We start from the raw sequence: 24,450 nt of genomic DNA on the forward strand, positions 1-24,450 counted from the left end.
GCACTGCCTCGGGGTGGGCGCCTGCCAGAGGAGGCAGAGTTTTGAAGCACCGAATACTTCTTCGGCCAATAAAAGAACCAGCACGAACCACCAAACCAGCAGTTCGTGCCCATCTCTACTTGGTGAGCACCAAGGAGCTTGGCCTTGGCTCTTTCATTGCTTGGCCATTGGTGACATTTGTCATGGCAAGCGTTGTGATCCAGGTGGAGATGGCCTGCCTGGCTGGTGGCAGGGGCCGTCTCCATGTCTTTAAACTTCTGGTACCTCTCGTTGGTAGACCAAGAAAAAAACTTTTTGCCTAAAATTCCCTTCAGGCTCCTTGAGTGAATGTTACAATGTGCAAATAACTGAATCAACGCCTCGGTGTGTGGAACCAAACTCTGCTCTTCCTTGGAAACCACCAATGGGAATACAAAACATCCATGCATTGCCTTGTCGTTGATTAGAATGGGGACCATTTATGGTGATAAAAAGTAGGAAACAAAACTAAGAGCCACGATGCATGGCCCTGAGGTCGGGGTGGAGGTGACAGGGTGAGCTTCGTTATTTTGCCCTCCGCCTCAGGAACTGGATGGAAATGAATTTGCTGGGTTGATTTCATTTCGTAGCTCGGGTATCAACAGGAAGCCATAATAACACTGGCCTTCCGATCCCAGATGTGCGCAGCACCAGGATGGGCTTTTAATGAGCGCAACCTGATTATTCTCACGACCTGAGGCGAATCAGGCGCATTTGTTTGCCTTCCATGGAGTGGCAGGGATCTGTTTGCAATCAGAATAATCCAATTTAAAGGAATGATTCATATTAGCGAACACATCTGTCTGAGGCCGGAGCAGAGCCCTGGTGTTAGTTTAATAAATGATGTTCATTAAACTCAGCTGAAAATATAATCTGGGGAGATTGATGGAGTGAACAGAGCAAAGAATAAGCAAAAAAAAAAAAAAAAAGCTGGCAATTATCAGCCGTCATTTGTCCTGCCGGCGTGGCAGAAGTGGGCCTTGTTTGCTGAAATCTTAATTTCATTTGGCTGAGGTGGAATCTATCAAAGAGACCCACACTGCAGACAATGGCCTTGTTCCTGGAAATCTCTCATTGTGGGTAGGGATGGGTGGGTAGCAGGGACGTAGGCCAGTCTTTGGGTCCCCATCCAATTCCAAGTCCCAGGTCTGAGTCCCTATTAAAAACAAGATTCCCCCCCCCTATAAAAATGGGAGGGATGGGTGAGTGGGTTCCAACTCATGAGTCAAGTCTGAATCATTGGGGGGAGGGGAAACCCTGAATCAAATCGCCCGTGCAAATTAAGTCTGAATTGACGGCGAGTACCATGACTTGAATTCCCATCCCTGGTGGGTGGAGTTAACAGTTATCCTTGATCTGTCCTGCAGGGCGATCGAAAAGCCCAGTTTAGGTTGGACAGAAAAATGCTTGTTTAAGAAGAAGAAAAAAACAGATGAATTTAAAACCCAGGAAGTTAAACCTCTTGCCTAACACTTCTAAAAGGGAATGTATTTTTAAAAAATCTGCAGTTGACCCTTTTTTTTTAACATATCACAAGGCATTGTCTGCAGGATGGGTCTCTTTTATAGATTCCTCCTTCATATCATGAAGCCAATTTCACCTGGAAGGTGAAGGAAGAAAATGAGGGACACACATGGTCAACATCTGCTTCATATTGAGGAAATGCCATCATCTCTCTCGTTCTTTGCTACTTCGCTTCCAACATTTCTGAAGGGTGATGTCATCAAGCACCTATGTGTTGCTTCTCCAATTGCAGGTCAATTGGTCTTGAGGTTAATTTTTCCTTTTTGCGTTTTTGACATCATATTGGGGGGCGGGGAGTCCTGCCTGGTTAGGAGATAATGCTCTCCAATCATGTCAAAATCGTGTGATGGGAATTGAGCATCGAGAGATGCAGGCACTATAGGCAAAGAGATGGGAGCCATCAAAAGATGCTGGACTCATATTTTCCTTTGCCCAACATGATGGAGACAAATGACTCCGTTGACCATGGGTCTTCTTCTTCTTCTTGGATGTGTTCTCAAAAACACCCGTTGGTTTGATCCTTGGTTGTTTTGTTGTTGTTGTTGTTTAGTCATTAAATCATGTCCAACTCTTCGTGACCCCACAGACCAGAGCATGCCAGGCCCTCTTGTCTTCCACTGCCTCCCGGAGTTGGGTCAAATTCATGTTGGTGGCTTCGATGACCCTGTCCAGCCATCTCGTCCTCTGTCGTCCCCTTCTCCTCTTGCCCTCACACTTTCCCAACATCAGGGGCTTTTCCAGGGAGTCTTCTCTTCTCATGAGATGGCCAAAGTACTGGAGCCTCAGCTTCAGGATCTGTCCTTCCAGTGAGCACTCAGGGTTGATTTCCTTCAAAACGGATAGGTTTGATCTCCTTGCAGTCTGGGGGACTCTCAAGAGCCTCCTCCAGCACCACAATTCAAAAGCATCAATTCTTCTTGACTCTTCGTGACCCCATGGACCAGAGCACGCCAGGCCCTCCTGCCTTCCACTGCCTCCTGGAGTTGGGTCAAATTCATGTTGGTTGCTTCAATGATACTGTCCAACCATCTCATCCTCTGTCGTCCCCTTCTCTTCTTGCCTTCACACTTTCCCAACATCAGGGTCTTTTCCAGGGAGTCTTCTCTTCTCATGAGATGGCCAAAGGATTGGAGCCTCAGCTTCGGGATCTGTCCTTCCAGTGAGCACTCTGGGTTGATTTCCTTCCAAATGGATAGGTTTGTTCTCCTTGCAGTCCAGGGGACTCTCATGAGTCTCCTCCAGCACCACAATTCAAAAGCATCAATTCTTCGGCGGTCAGCCTTCTTGATGGTCCAGCTCTTGGTTGGTTACATTCTGATTAATAAAGCCTTTCTTCATGACAGCAGATGAAGAACGTTTTCTCTCAGCTTCTCTCCTCCCTTGCTGTCCTCTCTGAGTGCAGAACTGAGATTGTTTTGATACCCAAGAGAAGTTTCTAATGCACGTAAGCTGACAGGGGCAGGCCTTGCATTCTTCATAGTCTTGACACCAAGCCATGAAAAGAAGAATTGAGAAGCAAGGAGGCATTGACCTTATAAGCTTTCAAGCACTGATTAGAGGAGCGCATAGGGTCAGTTGATTTTCCTTGTTGAGGGCAGTTTGGCCGTGAAGTGGTGTTCCCCCCTCCTTGCATTTCTTTCATTCCTTTTCAACCCTGTTAAATCAAAACCCTGATCTTTCCTCCTGGACACAACCCTGTCCTTTGCGTGTCGGCCAATCTGCTGATTCTGTTCCTCTCACAAGGAGAGATCCGATTTTCTTTTTTTTGATACACAGAGGAGCTTAGTTTTGTCTGCTTCTTCCTGAAACCTAGACCCTGGTCTTCCCTTGGCATTCCTGGAGAGCTTTACCAAAAAATTTTTTTAAAAAAAGGACAAATATTCTAAAAAATATTTCAGACAATTTGGTGTAAATCCACAGCACATCATGAGAAAAATATTGATTTCTTAAAGAACTTTTGAAAGGTAAATATTTTCCATGCTAGCAGTGTGGAAATGTGTGGGGAAGCAGAAAGAGCTTTGCCTGGCCCCAGTTTGGAAGGAATTGTGTAGGTCAGGCAGAAAGACCAACAAGATCCCCTTTCTTCTTGCTACAAACACCCCCAGCTATCAATTCCTGTGCATGAGCGCATTGATGTGGGAGAAGGTGGCCTGCCAGATAACGGGGTCTTAAGCCATGTAGGTTTTAACAGTTGGGCATCAACATTTTGAACTGAGCACAGAAGCGAAGAGAGAGCTGCTGAAGTTGTCTCCGGCAGGCGAGATATGATCCCACCACCTACTTTTTGCCAGCTGTGCAGCAGCTGCATTCTGAAAGAACTAGCTAATGCTTCTGGGCACTCTTCAAAGGGAGATGTGATTAAGTAAATTGCAGTTATCCAGCCTGGATGGTGGTCAGAACATGCAAACAGTAGCCAGGCTATCTCTGTCCAGGAAGAGGCTGTAGGCAAAACAAAACACACGCAAAAAAAACCTTTTAAGGGCTACTGAAGTTCCATCAGTCCCTGAATCAATAACACTTCCCAGATTGCGCACCCGATACTGACGGAGAAGAGCAGTCTCTTCCACAGCCTTGCAGTTGGAATTTCTTTTGTGTTGAATCGCCGCAGTCTGCTCTGCTAGAGGGGTGTCGAAATCAGGAATTCTGGCACGACATCTAGGCGGTGATTGACATGGGTGAAGGTTCATTTGAAGACTAGATTTATGGCATGTGGGTATGAAAACATGCCTCCTGTAATTCCAGAGAGCAAGTTCACCACTGGATTACTTCCAGCACTGTGGATGTGCAGCTAATACATGGTGGTAATAATAATAATATTTACTTATATTGCGCTCTAGCGCATTCCAATAGTCAAAAACAGTTAATACACAACCATAACATAATTACAATGATAAAAACATACAGTGAACAATGATCATCCCACAAGACAATAAACAACAATCAAAATAACTATAATAACAATATAATAATTGAAATATAGTCATTCTATCCCGATAATTGCCTGTTTCCATGGTCAACCTCTATGGTTCCAGGTTGAACAAGTAGGTTTTTAGGTCTGATCTGAATTTGTCCAACTCTGCTTCCACGCAAAGGTATGGCAGAAGGGAATTCCATGTCAGTGAACTTAAAAACCTAAGCAGAGCCCTGTGCTGGATCAGGCCAAGGGCCCCTCTGGTTCAGCTTCCTGTCTCTCACCGTGGCTCCACCAGATGCCTCTGGGAGCACATGAGAGAACACGAGAGACCTGTCTCCTGATACCCTTCCCCTGCATCTGGCATTTTGAAGTACCTTCCTTCAAAGCCAGGAGATGATGCAGTCCCATCATGGCTTGTCACCTGCAATGGACTTTTCCTCCAGGAATCTGTCTGATCCCCTTTTAAACTTAATGAGTTTATGCAGCCTAGTTCAACTCAGTACAGTGGTGCCTCGCAAGACGATGTTAATTCGTTCTGCAAAAATCACTGTCTTACGAAAACATCTTGCGAAACGAAAAAGCCCATTGAAATGCATTGAAACCGGTTCAGTGTGTTCCAATGGGCTGAAAATTCACCGTCCAGCAAAGATCCTCCATAGGGGCGACCTCTTTCGCTGCCTGTAAAGTGGGGAACCCATCCTGAAAACACAGCGGGGAGCCATTTTGCACAGCGGGCGGCCATTTTAGAACTGCCAATCAGCTGTTTCTAAATCATCGTTTAGCGAAAAATTGGTTCCCGAAGCAAGGAACCGATCATCATTAAGCGAATTTTTCCCATAGGAACATCGTTTTGCAATCGCAAAAGCGATCGCAAACACTTCATCGTCAAGCAGTTTCGTCATTTAACGAGGCAATCGTTAAGCGAGGCACAACTGTATTGTCTGTTGTAGCTGGCAAGTGAGTTCATGGGGTGACATCCCCCCAATGCCTTCTGATAAACCATCTTTCTCTGGGATTAACCTGGCAAGTTACACCTACCCAACTTGCCGGTCCTTTGCCACAAACCTGTGGCTTCAATCCATCCATCCTCGCCCATAAACCCAAAATATTGGATCATGGCATGGCTAAGGCAGTGAAGCATACTTTCCATAGACATGGCTAATTTCTGACGCCTCTTTTCACTTGAGCAAAAAAAAAATAGGATAATCTCATTTTAATTGTATTGCATTTTTTAAAAAATATATATAGATTCTGTTAATATTATTTTCTTCAGCTGCAGAAAGTCTGGGTTTTTTTAAATTCTGTTCTGATTTTTTAAAATTTGTCTCACATCCTGCTCATCTACCAGACTTTTTTTAAAAAAATAAATACTGTAAATAAGATGCACCTACTTATAAACACACGAATGCTCAAACTTCTTTCTAGCATAAGAAATCCATGCAATTATTAAATTTCAGAGACATCATACAAAGTGGGGCTTTGGCTGAGGTTTTTTTATGTAAAAAGAAATTAATAAAAGTTTAATAATTAATAGGTCTGTGAAAGCTTATTGAGCGATCTTGGGCTTCAATCAATCTTAAACATATGGGGATACCAATTTTCACCTTACTGCTTCTAGCTGGAGGTGCATCCTAGTTTTAGTGCAATTAAAAATGAGTCGAGAAATATTTTTAGTTAATTGCACTGTACACCTTGAAGGTAATTTGAAGCTGCAGGCAAAAAATAATAATAAAATACCCTACGTGCTAATTGAGTGTTGAAAGATTAGAGTTCGCTTCTTTCCGCACAACCAGGCTTGACTGGGAGCTATTGAAAATTGGTCTCAGTTTTAAGTTGACTTTGGTCAGGATGGGAGGGGAGGGGTATCACTGAAGTGTAGGTCTTACCTCACAAAAATGGAAGCTGCCAAATGGACTCTTCTTAGCACTCATGTATGGGTGATGTGAGGGTGTGGGTAAATAGTAAAGCTATAACTTCAGCCTTCGGAATAGAAATGCCCCTTTGTGACCAGTATAGCTACATCAATGCCATTACAAACGTTCAGCCCCTCACAAAAATTTAAGGGTATGATCTCAGAAGGCAAAAAAAATCCCTCTAAGTCTTCATGTGGGCAGCCCAGTACGATAAATATTGCTGAAAGTAAAGCACTGAAAAGATGTGACCCAACTGGAGGGAAGAGTAAGTCAACCTTATTAGTATGCTTTTTTTCCCTTTGATGTAAGAGAGACTTCCTTTCTTTGCCAATGAGCAACGACTTTAGAAGAGAGCAAAGACGAGCGAGGTGTTCCACCACACCAAAGGGAGTGGCCAGCAATACTGGTTATTCCCATTCCATACTGGTAAGGTGGTCGGAATGGCAGAGATCAGGCCTTACCACCACCCTACCACGTCACGCTCAATCTGAGGTGGGGAGGGTCTTGTACAGGGCCACAATAATTCTGTTCTGCTGCCAGAGGTAGCAAGACTGGATTTCATCTCCCAATTTCAGACTCTGAAGAAGCTGGAAGCCCGGCTGCTCACCACTACAACTAAGCAAGCACTCCATGCCCACTTCCAAGCCTCAGAATTGGGATGTCTATCATTTGTACTTTGAGAATGAAACACAAAACATTCTGCCAAACTGATTTTTCAGCATACATGACCGTCATTGAGTTTTGGGAGCCACAGATTTTTTTTTCCTGCACAGAAAAGATCCTGCTTCTGTAAGGTGGCACAAAGGGCTATGTAAAAGGGAGAAGGGAGAGAGAGAGGAAATAGCCATGTGTTCCTTGCTCACAGTCCAAAATTATAAGATCACAGCTTATAATTTTGTTAGACCACTAAAAAAACCCCACAAAAATCAGAAACATAAGATGGTTTTTGATTCTGTACAGCCGTGGTCCCCAACCTTGGACCTCCAGATGTTCTTGGACTAAAACTCCCAGAAGCCTTCACCACCACCTCTGCTGGCCAGGATTTCTGGGAGTTGAAGTCCAAGAACATCTGGAGACCCAAGGTTGGAGACCACTGCTGTACAGGTCTTCATCAAAGCTTTGGGTAGTGCAGGTTTAAAAAAAACCACCAATGTCCAAAAATCATAGCCAGATGTGGGTGCCAGATTGCTTTGTTAAAAGCCAATTTCAAAATGGCGGCTGCAAACTCAAGTCAGAGGTAGTAGGTTTCGTAAATCCACTCGTGGTGGTGCAGCTTAGAACGTCTCTCCCCATCATGTCAATCAAAGGGCTGTCAGTCATTCAACATCTTCTCCCCACCCTCTGTCATGCTGTGGTTTCCTTCCAGTTGTACCAAGAGTTCAATACTCCAGGTCTGAGCATTTCTTTTTCTATGCCCATCCAGCGAAGATTCCCCTTTTCATCTGTCTTGCTGTAATTGGGATACACTGTAGAGCAGTAGAATCAGAAAACACTGCTGGAAGGGAATCCAGAATTTCCGTGCATAGGATTGAGGCATATTGGCTGGTGTCCTGTGCATTTACCATGAAACAAACATGGGTTTGTTTGTTTTTTTCATCTGTACTCATTCATTTCAATTCCATGCATCTGACAGTTGGGTTCTACTCTACGGAAACGTATACAAGCCACAGTGAATGGGTTGGTCTTAACGATCTACAGTTTAGTAAACCAGACCAGCTCCCCCACACATACACACACAATTTGGACTGTTTTTCTACCTGCTTGTTGTTTCCACATGGGAACCTCTCTTACGTGATGGAGATGTGGTCTGGAATGCATTCTTTTTAATAAGGATCATAGTTACATGGTGGATGCGTACAATGCGTGAATTCATCTTTTCAGTTTTCAGTCGCGGGAGCGGAGGAATTGTGAGAGAATCATTCCCTCCTTAAGACTACAGTCTTCGCAGTCATGATGGTAGAGCATGTGGGGATGGGAGAAAAGGTATTGCAGATCGGCGCATGGTGTTTTTTAAAAAGGAAGATAAGTCCTTTGGGGCTGCCCTGCAAGACACTCAACTCCTGTCTCTCCATAGCTGACTCTTTGGGAGCCTATCCAGACCATTATACAGGATCACAGGGGTCTGCTTCAGTTCTTTAAAATTGTTCCAGAGGATTTGGTTGCACCAAAACAACCAGATGGCAAGTATGGAAGCCCCCGATTACGAAGTTCCCGGTGCCCGCAGTGACATACGTACTTTCCTGGGACCACACGTTCACACCTAGAGACAGTTTGTGACCAGACACATACGGCATATCTTGATTCTGAGGTGCCTCATAGAAACTGCCAGGCTTGGGATTCAGGAAGCCTCGTGGCAGATCGCTTAGGTTCTCAGGAAAACACCTCAGAGTCAACTCAGAGGAGGACGTGATCCAGGATTAAGAAATGAAGTTAAGGTAAAATGGAGGAAGCTCCTTGAAACTAGCTGAGTTAACAGCCTAACGTCTTTTCAGTAGCGGGACCTCTCCGTGGAATTAACGCAACCTTCTGAGAGACACAAAGCGTGCGAGGCGGGTGTCCCCAACTCATCACAACCGCTCTCCCATTCCTTTTCCTTGCTTTGCAACTCTTGGGTGAACGTGGCTTCGGTTCTAAAATCAATCCAAGGCCCTTTCGGAGAAAACATGGCTGAGGTCTAAAACCAGCTGCACGTGCATAAATAGAAGTATCCCATGTTGTTTAGGCCTGTGAAGGTGGGCACTGCTAGGAAAGGACTGTTTCGAAACCAGAAGGGATGAAGGGATGGTTGGCTGCCAATATATTTTTCAAGTCAGCGTCCGCTGTCATCCATCCAACGCATGCTTCTCTCAGCCGCCACGACATATTGTTCTGTTAATGGTCACTGTTTATTATGTGTCCACATGAACTGTGTGTGAATATGTCGGTGTGTCTCCTGCTAGGCTTCCTCCATTCCTTTTGATTTATTTATTTATTTTTGTTTCCGTTTCCTGATTCTTTCCGTTTCCTGATTTCCTGATTCCTTTTTATTCTCTTGTCCAATTGTGTGTTCATTAGAGCTTGCTGTGTTTGGTGCTTGATTATCGGTTTCGTTGGTTTTGTTTTATTTTGGGTTTTGTTTTCTCTTCCGTTTTTTGATCCGTATCTTCCTTCCCCACCCCCCTTTTTTTCCAAACTATATATAAATACAAATATATATATATATATATAAATCTTTTCTTCTTTTGTCATTCAATCAAATTCCAACAAAACCAACCAAGAGCCAGTCAAATCCACCACAGTCTCGCGCTGAGCTAGGAAAAAGGTTCACGTAATAACAGGAAAGTGGAGAATACAGTCCCCCAGTCCGTAAGTTAAAAATCAACTCAAAGTTGGAAGTGTGACATGATGGCGCCATGTAACGAAAGCTAAGAAATGGTTGCATGACATGCCGTCAAGTTTCGTGGAGGTGCCGTGATTGAAGCATTTTTTTTTCTTCGATGTTGTATCGGTTGATGATTGGCCAGTCATGATCACATGTGCCTTTCTTGACTTTTGTGCTGCCACAGTTTTTATTGCTGTGCTCATGTTTATCTTTTTTTTTTTTACTATTGTTTGTTTGTTTTCTTTAGTGCTTGCAGTGGTTTCTTTGTCGTTTAATTTCTCGTTCAGCGGTTTATACTTTTTTTAGATATCACACGGAAAGGGAAAAAAACATGAATTCCTAATTCTTTAGGAAAACGTGGGGGTCGTGAATAAAATGTACGAATAATTTCCAACCAAACCAAACTCAAAAAAAAAAAAAAACCAACACAAAAAACAGGGAGAAATGTGTGATTGGTCTTTTTTGCACTCTAAAAATCTTATGTTTTTTTAAAATATATATATATAGAAAATTGGGGGCCTTTTTCAATTGCTTTTTCTTTCGTTCTTCCTTCAGAGATTCTAATCCCTCTCAAAAAATCCAAAGCGTTAATCACAGGAGTTTTGCCAAAGAAAATAGCTATATTGCAAAGCCAGCTAGAAAATAAAACCAGTGGCTTCTAACGTGCCTTATCAGAATTTCTAAGGTTTCGTAGTACAATAACGCTGGAAAAAACCCATTGTTTATTTGGGGGGGGGGAAGGGGGCCTGTTTTTTGCAGGAGAGAGAGAGAAAAAAAATCCTGATTCAAAAGTAAAATGCATTTTTTTTCCTTTTGTTTGGTCACAACTGAAAAAGGGTCCTGGATGAGTGTTTTCTTTTTCTTTTTTAATTTCTTCTTCTATTCTTATTATTTTTGGTGTTGTAATTGTTTAGACCGCTGTGTACGGTTTGCTGTTTGTTCAACCAACAGTGTGGAAAACCTGCCAGCATGGTTTGTTATAACGCATGACACTTCTCCACCAGAAGGGGAAGCTTTGGGCAGTTCCTAAGTTTCTTGATGTAATAAATCACTGAGTGTATAAGATGAGAAACCTGCTTGCTAGCAAGAGATAAGAGCTAATCCGTAATGATTAAGCAGCCTCCTTAAATGTCAAGTTGAGTTGGATCACGATTTTTTTAAAAAAAATAATTTAAGAAATGTTAGCTTTACATTTTTACATGTATTTCGCTGCAGAAAGAGCAAGCTTATTCCAAGCAATGTTTTATATTTTTCCCCCCTGCAACCTGTTTGAAGTGTTTCTACGATTTGCAAAGGGGAAAAGATTATTGGCAACTATCTGTCCGTAGATAGTTAAGACGGAGAGGCTTAAAATATAACGCAGTTACAGTTTCTCCTTATTTGCTGGAGATGATCAGAACAGTAGGTGATGTTATATGTAAGACTCGCCAGGTGATAATAGACCCAAATGCCAAAATTGGTATCTTGTTTTTTCAAAGTAGTGAAAACAGAAAGAGGGTGCGACATAATTTTAAACTGTCGCTCAAATGGGGAAAGAGAGAGAGAGATGAATAGAGAGCCAGCATGCAGGCAATCCATGGCTTCTTCTGAAAAAAAAAAAAGCCAGGGTAACTGCAAAGCTCTGAGACACACTCCGCAGTGCATGGTTCGATTTTTGGACATAAGTCTTGGAGCTTGGTCCCCTCGTTCGAAGTGCATTCCGGAAGAGCTTTAGAAAATGTGGCAGAGAATCTAGAAAACAGAAAGGCTCCTATCCAAACCTCCCTGGCATGAATACCAAGGATCTACACCAGTGACCCCCAACCTTGGGCCTCCAGATGTTCTTGGACTGCAATGCCCAGAAGCCTTCACCACCAGCTGTGCTGCAAGGTTTTTGGGAGTCGTAGTCCAAGAACATCTGGGGACCCAAGGTTGGGAACCGCCGATCTTCACAGATCTCTTACGAGAGCGAATCGCCACATTCCCTTTGAAGGACGCCAGCTGCTTCACAAATACTGTGACAGCACGTCTCATAATTCAAAGAGAATGCGTAGGATTTGACTAATGCAGCAGTTCTGTGACTTTCCACACAAGCAAGGATCCATATGATTATGGCTCTGTGTATGTGTGTGTATATATCACTACCTCTGCAACTACTATTTTTATTACACGGTGTTTTTATTTCTTAAGTGGAAGAAACATTTCAGATTTTGTCAAGCCCACCTCATAGTTAGTTATTAGTACTCAAGAAAGTGCTGGACAGTGTTAGGGGAAACATTGCATTACAAAAAAAAAGGCAGATGGATCACATGATTTCTTTTAAAACTTAAGCAGTTTAGGGATCTGATCCTTAACCCATTAACCAAATTTGCATTCCACAATGGGAGCAAGAATTGTCTTGGAAACAGGTGTTCTCTTAAACTGTTGTTTTTACTTTTCTTTTCCTTCCTTCCTTTCTTTTTAAGGTGTGCCCTTTTGAACTCCTCTTCCCTTGTCAGTATTTCCTATCTTCCATTCTTCCTTTTTTTTGAAGAAAAAAAATTATTTCCGTTTTTGTGCATTGGTTAAATTTGCAATAATCTTCTTCGTTTCTCTTTTAGGGCATCAGCTGAATGGGCCACTTTTAGAGAAATATATATATATATATATATATTAAATAAATATATATACGAACGAGAACTGTTGGATTACACCTTTAACATATCAGCAAATATCCGTCAAGCTGAAGACTTCAGATGTACTCTCTTTCTGATTGTTTAGACTGTATAACATTTCTTCAAGAAAAGTCACGTCAGCTGGGTTCGAAGGACACGTATGCTCAAGACAACAACAACAACAACAACAACAACAACAACAACAACAAAACTAACAACAGAAAGAAGTAAACAGACAAAAAATCACGACAGGATCAAAACCGACTAGGATCTCTGCAGAGAAACTGGTGTCACCGCAGCGGCTTTTCTCCAAACAGGAAATGCAAACCTTGATACTGACAAAAGGAGTGCCTGTTAGCCACCAAGGATGCGGTTGCTATGGATACCCCATGGCACTAGGTCACTGAGCATCTTTATCTGTCATTCCTTAGCTATATAGGGACCAAAGGACATAACTTTTTATCGCAGACTTGTAGCTGTATGTAAATTACAGACGTTCTTTCCTTTTTCTCTTGAGCTGTTCCTATAACAGTTTTTGAGAGCAATTATATGAAATATGTAAAAACTGGGTGGGGAGGGGAAACGCTTAAACGCTTTTAAAAAAAATGGCAAGATAATAGTTCTTTGATACTTTGGGAGGATCTTTGGTTATACCTTAAATTAGAGTCTATGAAACTTTCATATGGTTTTCTGTATCATATGTGCGGACTGACTGATGAAAGGGGGCAGGTTAAGGTTGGGTGACTTATGAAAAGTGAAAACCACCACCACCACCACCACCACCAGAGATAAATAGACCAGTGGAATGGAAAGTAGAGGAGGATAACGAGAAGAAAAAGAAGAAAGAAACCAGTTTGTAAATGCTTTTGACCTCCTGCGCCCCCAATCCTAATAGTTGTACAGAATTTAAAGAAGAAGAAGAAGTTTAAAATACCTATATAATAGGGGAAAAGAATTAGGTGACATAAAATGAAAAAAAAAATGCAAAAAAAATACATAGAAGTTAGCATTAATGCTAAAAAAAAACAAAGCTGTTGTAGAACTTGTAACTTTTGTAGAGTTTAGATTGAGATCAATTCCTGCTCTCAGCCAACTGCCGTTGGAAGCTGTGTCTTATCAAGGGGGTGGGAGGGGTGGGGAGGGGCCAAGGACAAGATGGCTTAACTCGGCAGCTTTTTTAACTGCAAGCATTCCAGCTAGTAAATCAATAAACCAATAAGCAAATTAAACAGAGAAAAAAAAAATCTCAATTCCTGTAGACAACGCAAATCAAAAACCGAATCGCTGTCTTCTTATGAACTATCCAAAAGTTCGTAGGAACTTGGGAAAAAAAGAAAATAAAAAAACTACAAAATCACAGCTATGACGCTTTCATGTTTCCATAAGCTGTTGCCAGCAACCTCTCATCATCTTTCGCTTCCGTAGCTTCCATATTTGCTATAGAATCCTTCAGGACAAGGGTGAGGGGTGGGAACGGGGTTTAGCCTAGAACCTTAATCTTAAAAAAAAGAGAGAAAAAAAAACATTTAAAAAAATTTTAAAAAATCAAAAACAGAAAAAAAATTATAAAAATGCAATCTCTGAAGAATTTCTGACACTGTTTACAAGGAATTTTGAAAAACAGGGGGATGTTTAAAAAAAAAGATGCTGGCTCTGTTTTTCTGTAAATAAATTTGCATATTTTGTAGGACTTTTAATTGTAATGATAGAGAAAAAAATCAAGGAAAAACTATTTAAGGAAAGCACGATATTTATCTTTGGTAAATGACTTTAGAGCAGTTTTAAAAAAAAGAAGTTGCTTTAAAATCTGACTCAGAAAATAGAAACATGAATTATTTATGAACACATATATTTTAAAGTATATCATATTTATTATAATTTATTTCCACTGTGTTAAGACTTGATTTTAATGGCGTGTTGTTTCTTTTTTTTTTTTCCTCGCTCTCCCAACACTTACTCCATTTTACTAGATGAGGAAAATGACATGGTTCTTTCTGAATTAATTGTTTTTCCGTTTTGTTAGATTCGAGGGATTATTATTTTTTTTTAAAAAATGTTATTTCTCTCTCCCTGTTGGGCCTGATTTTGACGTCTTTATGCTGGCTAAACACCCCCTGGTCTTCTCTGGTTGTTTGGCTGGGATAAGACCGCCCAAAAAAGAAAAAAGAAAAAGCCCAAAGCTAGGTGTATAAATGCCGCAGCAGTTCCATACAACTGCTCTCTGATTCTCAATTCCCTAAAACTCCTTGTAATCTTCTGTAATTATTGAATGACGCTTACTGGCTTAGCCCTAAATAAAGCACAGTTTAAAAAAAAAGGTATGCATTACTTCTTAGTGGGGCTTCCCCCCCTCCCTCCCTTAATGTGTTTGCTTTGAGAACCAAATGAATCTCTTTCGAGTTTCATTAATATACAGTGTTTGAGTATCAGAGCAAATCTCTTTGTTATATAAAACATATCTCACTTGGACTAAATTAATGGCACGGTTTCATTGAATGTCTGCTTGGTATTCCACGGTGATTTACCTTAAACCTAGTAGGTGAGAAGATCAAACAAATTAGAGGCCGGGCTTCTCCCACCTCGAGAAAGCTGTTTGATTTCTGGATTTCTGAGCGTTTTCGTGCGGAGAAGGGAAAAGGCCAAAGCTCACGACACTGACGCCCATCTATGGCTTTAGCATTGGGGGGGGGGGCTGGAATTGTAGCTTTGCCTTGCAAATTCCTGGACACAATCGCAGCACCCCTTCCTTGAACTATTACTGGAAGAACTGGGGTGCCACTTGAAAGCAGGGTTTTTGGTATCTCAGCAACTCAGAAAGGGTGAACGCCCCTACGAACGAAGGATGTGATCAGACGGAATTTGCCCTGTGGTTTGGTCCAGCTTAGAGACAGTCTGGTTTGCTCCTTTTCCCAGTAATCCCATGTTGGGGAGGCCATCACAAACCAGCCGACCCCTCATCAATGCCTATCTACACTTGTTTGGACCCCTGTCAGGGGCTACTCATTTTGTGGGGTAAGATGGTTCTGTTTAAGTCCAGGGCCTGATGAGATCTGGATCGAAGCAGCTGGTGGGCGGTCCCTCTGCTGAAAGGGTCTTGAATGAAACAGAAAGCTTCCTTCCTGCTCACCTACAGAGAAGAAAGGAGAGGAAGCTTTTCATTTCTTTTTAGTGGTTGCTACTATGTCAGCTGTGTTTTGAAAAGGCGTTTTTAAAAAGTCCTTTGAATTCATCACTGATGCACTGTGTCACTCTGTTGTTATTCAATCATATGCCGTCAAGTCAATTCTGATCTACAGCAACCCTTTTCAGGGTTTCCAGGAAAAGAATACTCAAAAGTGCTTTACCTATTGCCACCTTCTGGGGGGGGGGGTTTGCCCTGGGACTGTGCCGCTGGCCCAAATCCACACAGGCTGGTTCCCAACTTCTGGCTCCAGAGTCCGATACCTGAACTACTGAGCTATTAAAAAGAAATAGACAGCGCCCTCCCCCTCCCCCTGCACAGGTGAGCAGAAAGGAAGGTTCCCATTTCTCAAGACTGGTAAGTGGCGTGGAGAGAGCGCAGGGGACACATGGGTTTCGTTTGTCTTGTTTGTTTCCCTTTAAAGGGAAACAGTTGTGCTGAACAAGGTCACTTGTGGTACAGAGTCATTGATCCTTTCAAAGGTGCCCCAGATGGTATGGCACACCTCCAGACTGATCTAGGACAAAATAACTGGGCTATCTAATTACACCCTGAATAGAGCATCCTTCTCGGAGAAAAAGTTGAAAAGCAGAGCTATCAGATGCTATTTGCCCAGTGCATTATTGGCTGCCAGGTCAGTTGACACTCCCACAAGCAATAAATAATTTGTATGATCTAGCATTTAAAGGTTATGGTCAATATTCTTAGAAAGCTGCTCGATCCTGAAGCAGGCCATGAGCCCAAATAGCTCTGGATTTCCCAGCTGTAGGATTCTGGAGGCTGCAATCCAGAAATAATAGTAATAAAAAAGAACTTTTCCAAGTTCAAACATCACTTCCCCTGCCACAAACACAAACACAATTTGCGTCAGAACAGAACCATCATGTACGCAAGCTATTGTCATTCTCTCTTCTAGTTTGGGAGATCGCCAAGGTGGGCGTTTCAACCCAGTGGTATTGCAGGGTCGGCGACAACCTGTTCCCTGGGAACTCAGAGCCCACTCATGAGACTGGGCAAGAACGTCTGAGATCTTCAAGTGGAAGAAACAAGTCCTGGTGAGATAAATAACTATGGGGTGTGTTTTCGGGCTTTGCAACACAGTTGCTTGCTATTAAGGCACAGCTCCCAAGAAGGCTCATGAATCACAGTGCTGGTGCTCTCCTCCCTTCTTTCTTTCAGATAGCTCACTCAGCCCCATGTCAGCATGTTAAAGAGCTAGAAATCAGGGGAGAGGAATGAGGAGAGAGATGGTCAATGCCTGCCCTTAGGCTTGTCCTGTTACGCAGAGCAATGCGTGCACGCACACACACACACACACACGCACACACACACACACACACACAGAGTGACGGGCAGGAGCACCAGCACAGTGATTCAGGAGCCTTCTTATGTGCTCCGTGTGACAGCTCTGCCATAAAGCCTGGAAGCACTCACTTCTAATACTTATTGCTCTCACCAGGACTTGCTTATCCCATTTTCAACAACAAAAGTTCTTGTCCCCTCTCTCATTTCAAACTTATTCCTTGGTACTGTAATACTTCCCATGAGAAGAGAAGACTCCCTTGGAAAAGACCCTGATGTTGGGAAAGTGTGAAGGCAAGAGGAGGAGAAGGGGACAACAGAGGATGAGATGGTTGGACAGTGTGATCAAAGTGACCAACATGAATTTGACCCAACTCCGGGAGGCCGTAGAAGGCAGGAGGGCCTGGCGTGCTCTGGTCCATGGGGTCAGGAAGAGTCGGACACGACTTAAAGACTAAACAACAACAACAACTGTAATACTGTAAGCTGCCTTGCGTCCTTTAGGCGAAAGGTAGCATATAAATGTTTTGAATAAATAAAATAATACTGTAAATAAAACCCTTTTCCAGAGAAATCATAATCTCTCTTCCTCCACTGCTCTGCCCCTGAGATTTCTCCTGGAGATCCGAAGAAGTACTTTAGTTACCTAAGACTTCAGGTAGCATCTCACCATATCGTATAATTGTGAAGCTGAACGACAGAGTCTAGATCCACTGAAGCATGTGGGGAGGAGCTGTGAAAATCTTATCAAACAGACCTACACTGACCGGCAGCTGGTCTCAGACGGGCATGTCTCCCACTTGCATCCGCTGATCCCAGAGTTAAACAGGGAATCTTCTGCTTGAAAAACACACATCCTGTCATTCAACTATGGCCCTTCCCAGTATACAGCATATGTATGTATGTGGCGTGGAGATTTTTATACAGGATACTTACATCATACAAATCTTCAGAAAGAACATGTATACGTTTATGCTCAACAGTGCCTTACAAAGCAGGAGCTTTACAAAGTGTAAGAAGAAAGATCTTTGACCAGAAGAGGGTTATAATCTAAGACGAGGTCAATTAGAGCTTCAGACGAAAACAGAGAAACAAGGTCTTCCTGGGCATGGACTAAGAGACATCAACAATCTTGGAAAAACAACACCAGACAGGTTAGGGCTGAACTCTGTGTTAAATAGAATCATGAAATCCTAGAATCAGGAAGGGGCTCCTAATGCCATCAAGTCCAACCCCCTGCACACAGCAGGAACCCAGATGAAAGCAGGTAGGTAGCATTCAACTGAATTTCCATTTGGCTCTTTGCCTTCCATGCATATTGGTGAGTACTAAGAAATCAGCGCAACTGCTTCGAAAGGGTAGTGGTAAACAACATAGCAGCCAGATTAAGATCCCTCCTTCCCCTGGTTCCTTTTTTTCTGCAGGGAGGAAAGGGCTACCTTCAAGTAAGCTAGCTATCTAGCTCAGTGAGTTGCGTAGCTGACTACGGAGCCAGAGGTTGGGGAGTTCAATTCCCCGTTGTGCCTCCTGAGAAGAAGAGCCAGCCTACGTGGCCTTGGGCAAGCTGCACAGTCCGAATGCACCCCCAGAGGAAGAGAAGGGCAGGCCACTTCTGAGTCCTGTCTACCTTGAAAGGGTGGAGAAGACTTGACTTGATGGCACGCCATTATTATTAAGCACATTCAGGTCATAAAGCTTGACTCGGTAGAGCATGTTTACTGTCTCTTTATGAAGCAAGCTTGGGAAGGGACATGAAGGAGAGCCGGCCCTGCAGACTTCTGGATGGGAAGAGATTGATTTCCATTTCCAGCCACCGTGTGGTTCCCTTAAGGATCAGAACAACAAAGATGGAGGTCACCATCCAAACAATTACATGTTCTGCACACTCACCCTGGCCTCCCCCTTCCTTCTGGCACACACTGGCGTGCTTGTGTGCTCACACGCAGACAGACACAACACACACACACACACAGAGACATACTCTTCCATCAGAACAGAACTCCAAGAAAACGCAGCTGCCGTGATCACATGACATACAGACAATTGTATTGTACCTTATTGGGGGGAAAAAACCATTCACAGTACAAGGTAACTGGGATACTTAGTGTGTTCATTACGGCCAGACTCCAGCATGACCGAGTGCGGAAAGACTTCCTGCGATGGAGCCTGGGAATGAAAAAGCAAATTTCTGAGGCTGAACTACCCAAGCGAGATCCACTTAAGCGTATTGACAAGGGCCATTTAAATCTTTGCAAACAAACCAGGCGTAACTTGGTTTCAACCAACCAAAACAGACCTACTGTATATTATTTTCTGAAGTATATAAAGATGTTCCCCTTTACCACTTTCTCCTGAATACGTCAGCTTTCCTGAAGAAATGCTCTCAGCCGGATTTTAAACAGGAAGGGAATGCGCATGCCTGCAGCTTCTTTAGAAGTGAATTCTTACTCTGAGAATCCGCTGAACTTCTTGCAAAGTGCCCAACTGTCGTCGTTTCTCCCAACGTTGTAAATGAGCAAATGCAATGATTTGAAGGCAAGAATTCAAAACAGAGCAGTCGTCCTTCCCCGTCATGCTTTACATCTCATATACATTTCATATACGTCCATAATTCTAAGTTGTGCAATGCTCTGATACAAATAAAGAACAAAACAGTAGTCCCTGCTCCCTCCATGAGGCCCTGAACCAATAATTCTTGGGCATTGTCTGAAACCTCTGCCTTTCCCAACAGGGAAGGAGAGTCAGATCTTCCATGCACCTGCGATGTCTTATAGGTGCTGCTCCTGAAATAGCTGCAGAGAAGGAATGAGCGTGCATGCGTGCGTGTGTAATTGCACAAATGTGCACAGGCACACCCTATCCTATAGCTTGAAAAAAAAGAGGGTTGTTGTTCTGGTTCGGTTTGGGAGTTTTGCATCTAACCGGGAGATTTGGTGGCACTACCACCCCGAAACATAACTTTTCCAAGCTCTGCCCCCATTACTGACCCACAGTGCTGGGTTGCAACTATTATTATGTATTATTATTCAAAAGCACCAGGCACAGTCAATTAAAAACATTGACTGGTATTATATAGCAGATACAAGTTTTAATGAAAAACCTAAGTATCTGTTAAATATTGGCACAGTATATATTTATGTTCTTCCTAATACTGCGGGTTTTTTTGTAGATCAGAAGGTGTGAAATTTCTTAATATAGTTCCCAAAGCCCTGATGACTATGGGGACCACTGAAGTGTGTTTCTTCCAGATGTGAGATGTTTCAATTGTCAGGTATCTGTATTTTGTTAGTTTTTCTTTATTTTCAACTCTGACATACCCTGGAATTGCAATGTCAATGATCCAGACCATTCTTTTACTACGTCTGGTGTGTTACATTCAAGGTCTCTATCCGTTTGGATCCGGAAATCCCACAGGATCTTGACTTCCTCATTTTCTGAGATCTTCTCTACCTGATGCTCCAATGGGTTTTTGGAGGTTGGCAAGTTATATTTTTTGCATAATGACCACTCTTTTGTTGTTGTTTAGTCGCTAAGTCATGTCCGACTCTTTGTGACCCCATGGACCAGAGCACACCAGGCCCTCCTGTCTTCCACTGCCTCCCGGAGTTCGGTAAAAGTCATGTTCGCTTCAATGACACTACCCAACCGTCTTGTCCTCTGTGGTCTCCTTCTCCTCTTGCCTTCACACTTTCCCAACATCAGGGTCTTTTCCAGGGAGTCTTCTCTTCTCATGAGATGGCCAAAGTATTGGAGCCTCAGCTTCAGGATCTGTCCTTCTAAATGACACTCTATTAATTTTAATTTTGTAGTCTGTTTGCGCAATCTTTGGACATTCGCAGATGAGGTGTGACACCGTTGCATCTTTTTCTTGGCAGAGTCAACATTTGCTGTTGATCTCTAATTCCTTGGATCTTAGCTTTCATCGTGTTAATTTGGAGTGCTTGTTTATGTGCAGCAAAAATCAAGCCTTTGGTTTCTTTGTTAACGGTCACCAGATGTTGTTATTTTTGTTGTTGTTGTTGGAAGACATCTAACCAAAGTTTCACATCTTTGGTTTTTAGCTGCTGGCATTTGTACACAAAACATCAGCAACCAGATTCTCTTGCAACCAAGCTGCCAGCCCTTTGAATGTTAACCCTGATGCTCAAGAGACAATGCACTGGTTGATACATTTATTTCTTTGTTTTTACTTTATTCATTGCACTTATACCTCAGTACTCCTCTGGGCATGCTCCCTCAGGTAAACAGGTCCCAAAATGTTTGGGGCTTTATAGGCACTTTGAATTTGGCAAGGGACCATACAGGGAGCCAACACAGACATGCCAGAATCAGAGAGATGAGACTGTATCTTTGAAGTCCCAATATAAATCTGGCCACTGCATTTCACCTCTGCAGAGGCAGCCCCACATAGAGAGCATTGCAGTAGTCAATCCTAGAGATTACCAACGCATTAGGGACTTCCTGTCCAGGCAGGGCTGCAGGTATGCAATCTGCAGAAGATGGGAAAAAGGCAGACCTGGTTGCAGTCAAGACTGAGGGTTCGTTGGTGGTGGGTTTTGTGTTTTTTTAAGCATGGACCATAAAGAAGGCTGACAACCGAAGAATTGATGGTTTTGAATTGTGGTGCTGGAGGAGACCCTTGAGAGTCCCCTGGACTGCAAGGAGATCAAACCTATCCGTTTTGAAGGAAATCAACCCTGAGTGCTCACTGGAAGGACAGATCCTGAAGCTGAGGCTCCAAGACTTTGGCCACCTCATGAGAAGAGAAGACTCCTTGGAAAAGAACCTGATGTTGGGAAAGAGTGAGGGCAAGAGGAGAAGGGGATGACGGAGGATGAGATGTTTGGACAGGGTCATCGAAGTGACCAACATGAATTTGACCCAACTCCGGGAGGCCGTGGAAGACAGGAAGGCCTGGCGTGCTCTGGTCCACGAGGTCACAAAGAGTCGGACACGACTTATCCAGCTCTCACTTCCATACATCGCTACTGGAAAAACCATAGCTTTGACTATGCGGACCTTTGTGGCAACGTGATGTCTCTGCTTTTTAAGATGCTGTCTAGGTTTGTCATCGCTTTCCTCCCAAGAAGCACCCGTCTTTTAATTTCGTGGCTGCTGTCACCACCCTTAAGCCTACCTACCTCTTATTTCTAGGAAAGATCACGTGATGTTTCTCGGCATGATTATCTCCTCCCTCAATGATAACAGCATGTCTGGACCGCCATTTCACCTTCTTCCCTGGGGAAAATCATCTTGGACCAGAGCGCATCTTCTCTTCCATGCTTAGAAAATCCATTTATAGAAATCAAGAGTATGGCAGACATTCTGGCCACATATTTCTCTCCTCAGCTTTATTCTCTTCTATTCCAGCCACCAAAGCAAAGGAAGAAACTCTGACCAAACCAGTTCAGTTCTGGTGGGTTGATAATTCTGAAGCCTCTTTTGACACAAAGCATACCGTTATAAATGATAGCATTATTCAAATCAAAACGGTTCTTAGCAGGGCTTCTTTAGCTTGACGGCAATTCCAGAGAAGAGCTGCAAATCTATAATAAGTAGACATTTCAAGCTTTCGTGGAAAGCCTAAATTGTTGTGTCAACTCAGGTGTCGGTTTTCCCTCAGAGCCGGTGAAACCATTTAGAAAATATGAGGCTTCTCTTTCATCAGTGTCCACCTGAGGAAGCTCCCAAACCTAAGCTAGAAGAGGGCAAAGGAAGAGGAAACAGAGAGAGAGAGGTACATTTTTCAGGAGACACTAAGCTAGCTGCAGCCTCGTTTGTAAGGCACGGAAACATCCATCGAGAAATAGCCGATGGTCCCCCATTATCTGTTCACCCTTTATCTGGATTGTTGGGTGGAGCAGAGTGGCTGGCTTCTCCCTTGAAACCTGTTGCTGCTTAGACAGAGCCAGGTGGAGGCCTAATATCTTTGGGCAGGAAGATGGCCAACCGAAAAATCATCCTACTTGCCAGGGTGGCTGATGCTACAGAGGCATCACCTTGACATCCTCAGCTAAAGGTAGTCTTTGGAGGGAGGAAGCGAAGAAGCAACATCCAGGTGGTCCTTGCGATCTCTCATGCCACGACCATTATTCTTGGCAATCATCATCATCATCATCATCATCATCATCATCATCATCATCATCATCATCATCATCATCATCATCATACTGCTGACATTTATTAAAAAATGCAGCTATTCCGACAACTGCCCCAAATGTTTAAAACTCAGCTATATTGTTGCTATTTAGTCGTTAAGTTGTGTCCGACTCTTCGTGACCCCATGGACCAGAGCATGCCAGGCCCTCCTGTCTTCCACTGCCTCCCGGAGAGTTGGGTCAAATTCATGTTGGTCGCTTGGATGACCCTGTCCATTCATCTCGTCCTCTGTCGTCCCCTTCTCCTCCTCTTGCCTTCACACTTTCCCAACATCAGGGTCTTTTCCAGGGAGTCTCCTCTTCTCATGAGATGGCCAAAGTATTGGAGCCTCAGCTTCAGGATCTGTCCTTCCAGTGAGCTGCATACTACAAAGCAATTTACCAGCTAGGTCATTTTGTACTCATGAAGAGTTGTGAAGAGTTGGGAAAAATGGGGGTCGCATATCAACTTCCAGAATTGTTGGTCAGTTAGCAACCTCCATATTCATATCATAGTGGGAGGCACATTTTTGAGAGGGTCACAGGATCACATAACCCCTCTGTTGCAGCAGCTCCACTGGCTGCCCATCCATTCCCAGGCAAAATTCAGAGTGATGGTTCTAGCCGATAAAGCCCTAAATGGCTGAGGTCCGAGCTACCGCAAGGTCTGTGTCTCCCTCAGGTGTTAAGATCATCAGGGGAGCCCTCTCTCTCGGTCCCACCACCTTCACAGGCACACTTGGTGAGGACGTGAAAGAGGACCTTCTCCGTGGCTGCTCCTTTAGACTCTGGAACTCCCTCCCACTGGAGGCCAGGCTGGCCCCATCTTTGCCGTCCTTCTGCAAGCGGACGAAGACCTTTCTCTTCAGGCAGGCTTTCCCTCAACGGCCAGCTGTTGAAGAGCAACTTATTAAAACAGGGCTGCCATGTTCCCGTTGTTTTTAATATGTTTTTAATACAGTTCTTATATGGTTTTAGTACAGTTCTTAAGTTTTGAATCTTACATGTGTTTAATTTGTTTTAACACTGTAATAATATGTTGTTCTGTGCTTTTACTACTATTCCTTTGTCATGCTGTAAGCCTCTTTGGGTCCTTTCTAAGAGAAAGGCAGGTTACAAATATTTTAAATAAATGAATATGCTGGTAGGGTGGGCAGATGAGAAACAGGATACAGGAGGAGGAATGGTAGGTTGCCCTCCATGTTTCATCTGCAGAAACGCCCTCTTGATCCCGGTTAGGGAAAGTGGCCCTTTTGGCTTCAGGCTCCCTACTCCCGGCCCTGAGTCTTCCAGTGTTATAGAGCAAGCAGCAAAAAGTATCAGGCACAGTGAAAGAGAAATGCAAAGTCCTTTTCTGCACTTCTGTCCTTTTATTATTCTCATTACAGGTCTCCCGTATGGAGAATACAGGAGACATACGTACAGATCTCCTGGATGGAGAATTAGCGTAGGGAAATCTCCCCAGAG

The 24,450-nt window shown here is 43.3% G+C and overlaps 1 protein-coding gene across 13 annotated transcripts in view; it reads left to right on the forward strand.

The window, feature by feature from the left end:
* CELF4 (CUGBP Elav-like family member 4) overlaps nucleotides 1-13,286 on the forward strand; it is an 870,333-nt gene extending 857,047 nt beyond the window's left edge. For 11 of the 13 annotated variants that reach the window (XM_072992989.2, XM_072992990.2, XM_020796442.3 and 8 more), the window contains one exon: nucleotides 12,310-13,286. The gene's annotated coding sequence lies outside the window, so the exon portion shown is untranslated. Of the gene's footprint in view, nucleotides 1-9,626; nucleotides 9,715-12,309 lie in introns of all 13 variants that reach the window. The other 2 variants (XR_012084591.2, XR_013540995.1) reach the window with 1 other exon arrangement.
* Nucleotides 13,287-24,450: the final 11,164 nt, after the last annotated feature.

This window comes from Pogona vitticeps, chromosome 2 (assembly GCF_051106095.1).
Source record: "Pogona vitticeps strain Pit_001003342236 chromosome 2, PviZW2.1, whole genome shotgun sequence".
Lineage (NCBI taxonomy): Eukaryota > Metazoa > Chordata > Lepidosauria > Squamata > Agamidae > Pogona > Pogona vitticeps.